The sequence below is a fragment of the Herpailurus yagouaroundi genome, unplaced genomic scaffold (assembly GCF_014898765.1).
Source record: "Herpailurus yagouaroundi ecotype Mexico unplaced genomic scaffold, PumYag 196, whole genome shotgun sequence".
NCBI classification, from domain to species: Eukaryota; Metazoa; Chordata; class Mammalia; order Carnivora; family Felidae; genus Herpailurus; species Herpailurus yagouaroundi.
The window spans coordinates 22086928-22095553 of NW_024412427.1; the positions used below are offsets into that span (position 1 = coordinate 22086928).

General features: G+C 46.0%; 1 long non-coding RNA gene across 1 annotated transcript; it reads right to left on the reverse strand.

Moving 5' to 3' along the window:
• Positions 1 to 843: 843 nt before the first annotated feature.
• Positions 844 to 2802, reverse strand: LOC121012481 (uncharacterized). Its single transcript, XR_005782131.1, has 2 exons — positions 1800 to 2802; positions 844 to 1717 (listed from the first exon to the last, which is right to left on the reverse strand). It is a non-coding gene; the product is annotated as an uncharacterized LOC121012481 (long non-coding RNA).
• Between the last annotated feature and the right edge of the window lie 5824 nt (positions 2803 to 8626).

Below are 8626 nucleotides of genomic sequence, written 5' to 3' on the forward strand. Positions count from 1 at the left end.
AAGAGATATTGTTTAAGGATACAAACTTCCAACTAGTCAATATATAAGTCCTGGAGATCCAGACCACACATATAGACAACAATATTGTATCATCATGAAACTTGCTAAGGGACTAGATCTTCATTATTCCCACCACATAAAAAGAAACGATAATTATATGGAGTGACAGAAATGCTAACTATTGCTACAACCGCAGTCATATTACGATATAAATGTATCACATTAACATATCTACCCCTTGAATTTATACAAGATTATATGTCAAATATATTTCAATAGAAAATAAATACATAACAATTTAAGAATGAAATGTGGCTCCCAGAACGTTTCAAGTTAGAATTGTAGTTTGCATTATATTTCTATGGACCGTGCTGCTGTAAGATTTCCACCAGGCTTGGAGCAGACCGTTCATTTGGCACTGTGATTCACAGAGTGTGGTTCCCTCTGACCAGAAGCATCAGCATTACTTGGGGGCTTGTTAGATACGTACTCAGCCCCTTCCCAGACTCACAGAATCAGCAACTCTGGGTGGAGCCCAGCCATCTGTTCCTAACAAGCCCTCCAGGTATTTTTCTTCAGCAGCTTCCCTGGTGAGCCACACAGCTAAAAGCATACTTTACTAGCGCTTCTGGAAGTGGCAAAATCAACTTTGCAGAAAATCAGGTTGAGTAAGTTGCTAAGCGATTTAAAATGTTAGTTTTCATGTTTAAAATGCTGAGAAATAGATGTGAATATTGAAGCCAAAACAAGCCTTTGAGCCCTGGAAGAAAGCCCCTTGGGGTGGGGGAGGGGAGAGGTAAATAAGTAGCCTGTGATTTGGGCTTAAAATGAGAGATTGAGCTATTTGGCATTATAAACTAAGATTTATTGAAATTGATTCTAAATGTTTGGTTCTAAACCCGAACCCCGCTCTTTGTGGTAGAGCATTATTATCAACTCCATTTTACAGGTAAGGAAAAGGAGGCACAGCAAGGCTCATTAGCCCGCTCAAGGCCACATCTGCTGGGGCCAGAGTGAATCTGGCTATAGAGCCCAGGGGTCTGAAGCATTGTACTCACAGTATTGTGTAGGCTCCAGGGCATATCTCAGCTGATCTGCAAAGGGAGTTAATTCTCTACTAGTTCTTCCTGGCTATTAGAATCATTTGGGGACCCTTAAAACTGCATTCCTGCCAGGCTCCACTAACTAGTGATTTTCATTTCCTTGGGGTGGAGTGGTTTCAGGGGTTGCTGCAGAGCTGCCCTGGGACCTCAGAAACACCTCTCACTGGACGGATGATGAAGATGAAGCGGGAGACACACTGTGTGGAGTCAGCAGGAGTCAACTCGGGCTCTGGAAATTAGGCCAGGGCTTCTCCAGCTGCAGAGGTGTACAAGTCCCCTAGGTAACCTTTTCACACGCAGGTTCTGCTGCAGTGCGGTAGGTGAGGCCGGAGCTTGTGCAGCAGCCAGGTGGGGGAGATGCTAAGGGTCCACAGACCACACTTTAGTATTGGGGCAGTGCACTAGCTGGATGCCCTGACCCTTGTGGCAGGTTCCTGGCCAGAGGGGCCTTCAGAGTGGTCCACTGTCCAGCAGGAGGGGAGTAGGGCAGGTTACCGAACCCAAATGCACGCCCAGAACGGGGATTCCTCATGGCAGGCCTGAGGCCCTGGGATGAACACCTGGAGCACAGCCGGGAGTTCCTGCTCCTGAGACCTGGGGGAAATTCTGGCAAGCTGAAAGGAAAACACCCCACAGTTACGGCCCTGAAGCAGGAACCCCAGTGATGCTACCCATCTCCCCTTCATTTGTCCTCACCTCGCCTAAGCGCAGCCTCGCGTTCTCCCCTCGCTCCTGCTTCCTCACGCGCCTGGCCTGTCTGAACCTTGGAAGAGGTGCGCGGACAGGGACCGCCTACTTTGTCTCTCCCCGAGGCTCCTGTCTTTCTAGGTCTCCCTGGAGGGTAGGACAGCCGGGATGCAAGCTGCTCGGTGTGCATTTTCCCTTCTACAACACCCCTCGCCGCTACCCTGACTCTCCACCCCTGCCCCTCTGTCTCTCTCCAAAATTCCCAGTCCGAGGCCAGAATTGGACTTTAGATGGACCCGGAATGAAAGCTTTCCCTCACCCCCTGCGGCTTTCACACCCTTCCCCCACAGGGTCCTTCCTGAGTCCTGCCCTCCTGCAGCCACCCGCAGGAAAGGATGCCAACAGCGCGGTGCAGGCGGACGCGGACGCCCAAGGAAGGAGGCGGGGCCAGGAGCCCCGGAGAGCCGCCACCGCACTCACAGTCACGCTGTCCCCGGAGACCCGGGACGCGGCGCCTGTGCCCAAAACAGAAAAAAGAGGAAGGGATAACTTCGTGTTGGGGATGGAGACAGAGGGGGCGGGGCGGGGGGGGGGATTCGAGGTTTTTCTCTAAGATCTGTTTGTCGCACCCTCATCCCCCAACCCAAATCCGGCGGCCAGAGCCTCCCACCCGGCCCACGCGGCCATCCGGCTGGGTCCCGACGCGGACGGCCCCCTCCCCCAGCCCCGCCACCCCAGGTTCCGGCCCATCAAGTCGGGAAATGAGACGATCCATCAGCCGGCCCTGCGTGCCGGGCCGGAGGCGTCCCCATCTGTGCGTTTCGCAAAGTCACCCGGGAGTAACGGCGCGGCGGCAGCCACCGAGGCTCCCGACCTCCGGGTGACAGAGGTTGGCGAACGTTGCTTTTGGTGGCTTTGGTGCTTTGGGCTCCAAGGCCCATTGGTCTGGCTTGGGATTCCCGAAGCTGTGGCCGAGGCCGTGGCTACAACCTCCATAGATCCGACTCTTTCTCTGACAACTGAAAGGAAAAAAAAAAAAAAAAAAAAAAAAAATGGCCCGGGAGAATTAGAAACACAAAGAACGTCCCGGGGAGGACACAGATTTGGGCCTAGAGACAGCACGTGCGGGTTTCATCTGGGCTGCTGGGCCGGGGGATACCTCAGACAGCCAGACCTGGGGTGGCAGGGGCCTGGGGCATTTCACAGGCAGGGGAAAGCTGAGGCACCTGCAAATTTGCTTTTGAATTAAAAGATAACCATAGGTTCGCCATAGAGAAATATCCGAAGGTTAATGTTATTTTTCGTGTTACTATAGGGGATTTAATGTTTTTATTTTGAGGGGACTAAGAGGAGGGTATCCACGGTGCTCTTCTGGTGTGGGGCCTCCCAGAGTTCTTACCCGGCCCTGTCCACAGAAGAGGAGAGAGGTGTTGACAGGACGCCCTCTGGAGCCTCCAGAAAGCCGGTCCTGCGTCCTGCTGGCAGACTGGACCTGCACCCCAGGCGGGATCCGCGGAAGGGGCGCAGGAGCATCGTCTGGGCGCGAGCTTTGCTGATGAGAGGCTGCCCCCCTCCCCATTGTCCCTGGGACTCCCGTTAAGGCAGAAGCCTGGGCTTTTTTTGCAGTTGCAGCCTGGGGTGGGGAATGCCCTCTGCTCCCCACCCCTTACCCAGATTGATTGATTGATTGATTGATTTAAAAAAAAATTTTTTTTTAAGTCGAACCTAACCTCACAGCCCTGGCCATATGAGCCAGTCCACCTACTGACCTTCTCGTCCCGGTCCGGAACCTGCGGGTCCAGGGCGGCCGCCAGTCCCGCCCGCAGAAACCGCTTGCTCCCGGGTGCTCGCCCCGAGCTGTCTGCGCGCCACTTGGGCCTCGGGTGCTGTCTCAGCTTCGATCTCCTCTCAGCAGAATCCGTTCTCCGTCTGGGAAACCTCGCGCGGGTCCCAGAATTGTCCGAGGACCGAGCTGCGGCGTGATACCCCGTGCACCCCTGGCCCTGCAGCGCGCATCCTCACGACTTCTCTTCTGGAATCCAGACCGCTGGGGCACTTCGGGGCATTTTCCTCCGGTGCGGATACAGCGCTGGCTGTTTGGTCAGGAAGAAAAGAAAGGGATGCCTGTGTAAACAGGTCTCCTCTCTCCCCAAGTTCAGCATCCTACACCCCCCTCAGAGTCTCCCGACTTTTCTCGGGATGGAGGAAGGACCCGAGAGGCCCAAGGATCGGAGAGCGCCTGGGTCTCACAGCCCACCTACCTCGCTCCAACACCGGGTTTGGCAAGACTTCCTGTGCGGCGCAGGAGCTGCGAAGAAGGTCTCCGGAGAGGCAGGGACACGCTCTCTGCTAGGAACTTTCTTCCTCCTTTTTCTAGTCCTAACGACCCTCCACGCCCAGACACAAAAGACCCCGCAGGTTCGGTCGCTGTGGCCGAATTTGCTCAGCCCCAGCACCCTTGTAATTGATCCCCCTATCCCGGCTTTGGAGCCGGTGTGGACTTGACCTTTGCATCTGGACCGGGTTTTTCTGTCCCATGTCTAGACCTGGAGCAGCTGCGCCAATGTGTCAGAAGTCCAACCCAGGTGCCAGGCTCCAGTGTCTTTCTCAGGTTGAGGTCCTTGCGAGCTCTGGGCGCAGGCAGCTAGACGCCCGCAGTGGCGCGCATCTCCCTTTGCTCGGGCAGAAGCTCCCAGGTCTGGAGTCTGCAGCCTGGGCGCCAAAGCTCCAAACCCGGAGCAACCGGGCTCTCCTGCATCGGTGCCACCCCAAGGTACTGACACAGGCACAGGCCATGTGCCCTGACCAGCGCACACTTCTTCCACGCTGAGACAGTATGCTTTAATAATGGAATTCACAACATGTTTTTCCCTGAAGGAATTGCTCAGATCACTTCTCAACTAAGGTCACTAAGAGACGCATTGTGTTTCGTCCTGGAGGGATTCCTTTAGGAAAGGCATTTTCGGAGCTACTGCCCTGAAATTGTCGCTCTTCATAACTAGCATATTGCTTTCTAGATTGCCATTCCAGGCACCTTTGCAATACACCGAAGACTCCTTCCTCTTTCTCTTTCTTGGTTACTGGAGCATCTTTGCAGTGTTTTCACAAAAAAGTCACAGACATATCCCAAACCTACAACATCAGAACACCTGAGGGCATTCCGGAATTCCAGCTCTGTCCAGCAATGCTTCCTTCAAAGCACAACAGACTGGCCACCCCACTCTCACCCTCCCCTCCCAGAGGCAATTAATATAAATTGTCCTTAGTCCCAACACATCTTCAAGTGATAACTTCAAATAGGCAATTAAAAGAGTAGTTAACTGGGGGACCAGAGATGCCGGTAACATGATTTTAAGGAATTGCAGCATCTGAGAATTCAGGCAGCAAACTGTTTTAAATGAGCTTGCCTAACCCTGAGACACATGGAGGTAGTTGTTTTTCTTGCAGAGAAACACTCCTTAAAGAATTTTAAAACTTCTCCATTGACTCTTGTTTTTGTTTGTTTGTTTTTTGTTTTGTTTTGTTTTGTTTTGTTTTGCAGAGAAGTTCCCTGCTCCCACGTTAAGCTTTTCCTCTCTGCTAGGAAAGCAGAGAGGGCTGTACTCCAAGGCCTAAATCTTACACATTGAAACTTAGTGGTAACTAACTTAAAACAAGTTTAAAAATGGTTAACTAATTACTGCCTCATTTGCTACTGAACTTTTCAAGAATGACTACCAAGCCTTACCATCTGCTTATTCAGGGTTTGCTTTATGGACTTTGTCTTCCCCTCCCCCCTCGCATTTTCTCCTCTGTGAAGGCATTTATTCTAAATGAACCCATAAAAGGACATTTCCTAAGGACTTAGCATAAACATACTTTGCCAATGAAAGAGCCATTATTCTGGTGCCTTGTCTCCTCCACTGGTTACCCTCATTGCAGAAACAGCTCTTGCTTCATTAAAGTAGGTGCAGGAGAGACCAATGAAAGAAAGGATGAGGGAAATTTTACCAAGGTCATGCAAGCTGAGTGCATCAGAGGCACGCTTCACTTTCTCATTCTTTGCAAATATTCTAGGGTTTGGAAACTTCTGCACAAAATACTCGTGTGTACACTTACTTTTCAGTTCTTATCCAAAAGGGTTTCTATCCTAGAAAGGGTTTGAAAGGCAGTAAATAAATTAAATTAAATAAGTGTTCAGTGATATGCTGAATACAAGAAAAGGTTTTGGTAAGTAGTAATTCCAGCTTGACATCTCTGTGCACCTTGTCCAGGTTAGTTAAATTATCCCTGCTTCTTTAATCCTTGTGTGCTCCCAGTGTGTGTGTGTGTGTGTGTGTGTGTGTGTGTGTGTTGGAAGAGTTGGGGGATAATAGGGCCAGAGTACATTTTTACATTTCACTGTAAAGTGGACTGAAACATCAACAAGCCAAATTTCAGCTGTAACAAAGCCTAGCTTTCCCCTTTTCAAGTTCACAAATATGGTTTCTAATCAGCATTTTTTCTGATTTTTGTAATTTTTTGCTTGGTTCTACAAATCCAAGTCAATTATTTGTGTGACTAAGAGATACACCTAACAATTTGAATGTTTAATTTTTTTAGAATAAGGTTTGCATATGCATACCGTATGTAGGGCATATTATCACATAAAGACATTAAATAGAGACTATGTAGTCTATAAATGATTTTGAACTTCTGGGTCTAACTTCTTCTTTAATGCAAATTGATAAACATGGAAGGATGAAGAGTTACATCTTTGTACTGGCTTTCCTATTTAATATATATTTCTTACATTAGCAGTGCCAAGGGCAATTGTCTTTCTTGTCTTCCTTGATACCAGTTCAATCTGTCCACATTTTTCAAAACCCACCTTCTCCAAGAGGCCTCCTTTGGTCAGTTCTACCCCACCATGGGGATGGCTATCTTACTTTACCTTTTTCTGTGTGTCTATGCCCACCTTGTGCCACACAAGTCTACATCTTCATGTATCTTCTTCTATTCTCCCATCTAAACTGAAAGGTCTAGACACACAGGAGCCTCTTCTTCCACTACTGTGAAATAGTAACCACCCAATGGCATGTGATTCATTAAGGCCAATCCAAGTAAGTAAGTACACAAATTGAAAAGAATCCTTTGAAGGACATAGAGGATCTAGAGAAGATTCCAAGGGCAACATGCATGGGTTACACTTACCACTGACATTTTGTTTTGACCACCAGCAGCAATAATGAAAATTGACACAACCGTTATCCACAAGAGTGTATTTGTTTATGTTAGCTTCTCCTACTTTCTCTCCCATTCAATAAATGAAAAATGGAACAAATTTTGGAAAACTTTGTTACTATCTTAAAATATGATTTAATGGTGAGTTTTACTTGCTCTTTGCTGATTTCAGAGAAGTGAAGATTTTTTTAAAGCTTGATTAGAAAGTTATTTAATTAATGTAGGTGAAAGTTGTAGGAAAAATGATCCAATTGTTATTGCAACATAAGAATCACTGAGGACAGATAGATAAGTTAATGGATCTTTGTAAGCTATCTTTAAGATTAAACACCTAAAAGGAAATTCAATTATGTTTTGAGGATGATCCTTCCAGGAAGAAAGAGTTAAAACTGCTTCCTTTTTTCTTTTAACTCTTGAAGTACTCTCTGGTGTCAACAAAGAGATCATGTATGTCAGGTATGGAAAGAAACCATTTCAAAGGAACGACCATTTGATTTATAATGAAATCAATAATCAACTACAACAACTTAAGATTAATGACCCATGCTACTTCCCATCTATGTTTTCTTATTAAAGCAGATAATCATCAATTAACTCAGTTGATCTTTTAATAATCTATAAATGAGGACATCTGCAATAATGTATCACAAGAAAAATTGTCATAATCTTTCACAGACATCTCTTCTACTTCTATAATGGTATTTGTTTATCTTTGGGTTCCCAGAGCACCAAACATAGTGCAAGTAATAGGTATTCAGTTAATGTTTATGATGAAATTAATTTGTCTTTGTTTTGAATGATGTTCTACTCATTAGTTCACTTGGCCTAACCAGCCATCCCCTGAGGTATTATTCCAGTTTTTCAGTTAAGGAAAATGATAATCTGTACAAGGTCATGAAGGTAATAAATTGTGAACACTAAACTAAAATCTATCCATTTCTTTCCTCATTAAAGTACTGGAGGGAAAGATGGAGGGAAAGAGAATATAAATGCTTCATTACGTATGTCTCATTGTTTTCAAAGTTTTTATGATACTACAGGAAAATGTGTAATAGCAATTGCTAAGGTGAAAAATTGCAAGGCATGTAAATTTTGCAAATCGCAATCATAATAATTGACTTTTATCAATCACAAAGGCCTCAGTCCTTCTGTATATAAACATTTATGCAAAGTTCTTGAAAAATGCTTGAATGAAATATACCAGATAAAAATGAAGATATAAAATATAGTATTGATTTAAATATTACTTCATAATTTGAATTGCTATTGATCTTATTACAGACTTTGGGTTTCAGCTTGTTATTTGGTCATTGAATAAAGATTTTATGGAAATGAAAATATAGTATATTTTGGAGTCAAAGTATTATATAAGGAAAAATTAAGATGGTCCCTATGAAGTTAAAGCATGTGATTTTTCTATTTTAATTCTAACTGACCATGTGACACTAGGCAAGGTCATTTAATTTTTCTGAGTCTCAGTTTTGGGAGTGTACAACCACCATAAGGCAAATGTTCCCTTGTCTTCCTTCTAAGGTGGTAAGGAGGACAAAATTTGAGAGTGCATGTGAAGATACTTTGCAATTTCCCCCTTAATATGATATTGTTTATTTTATGACATTATATTACTGATTATT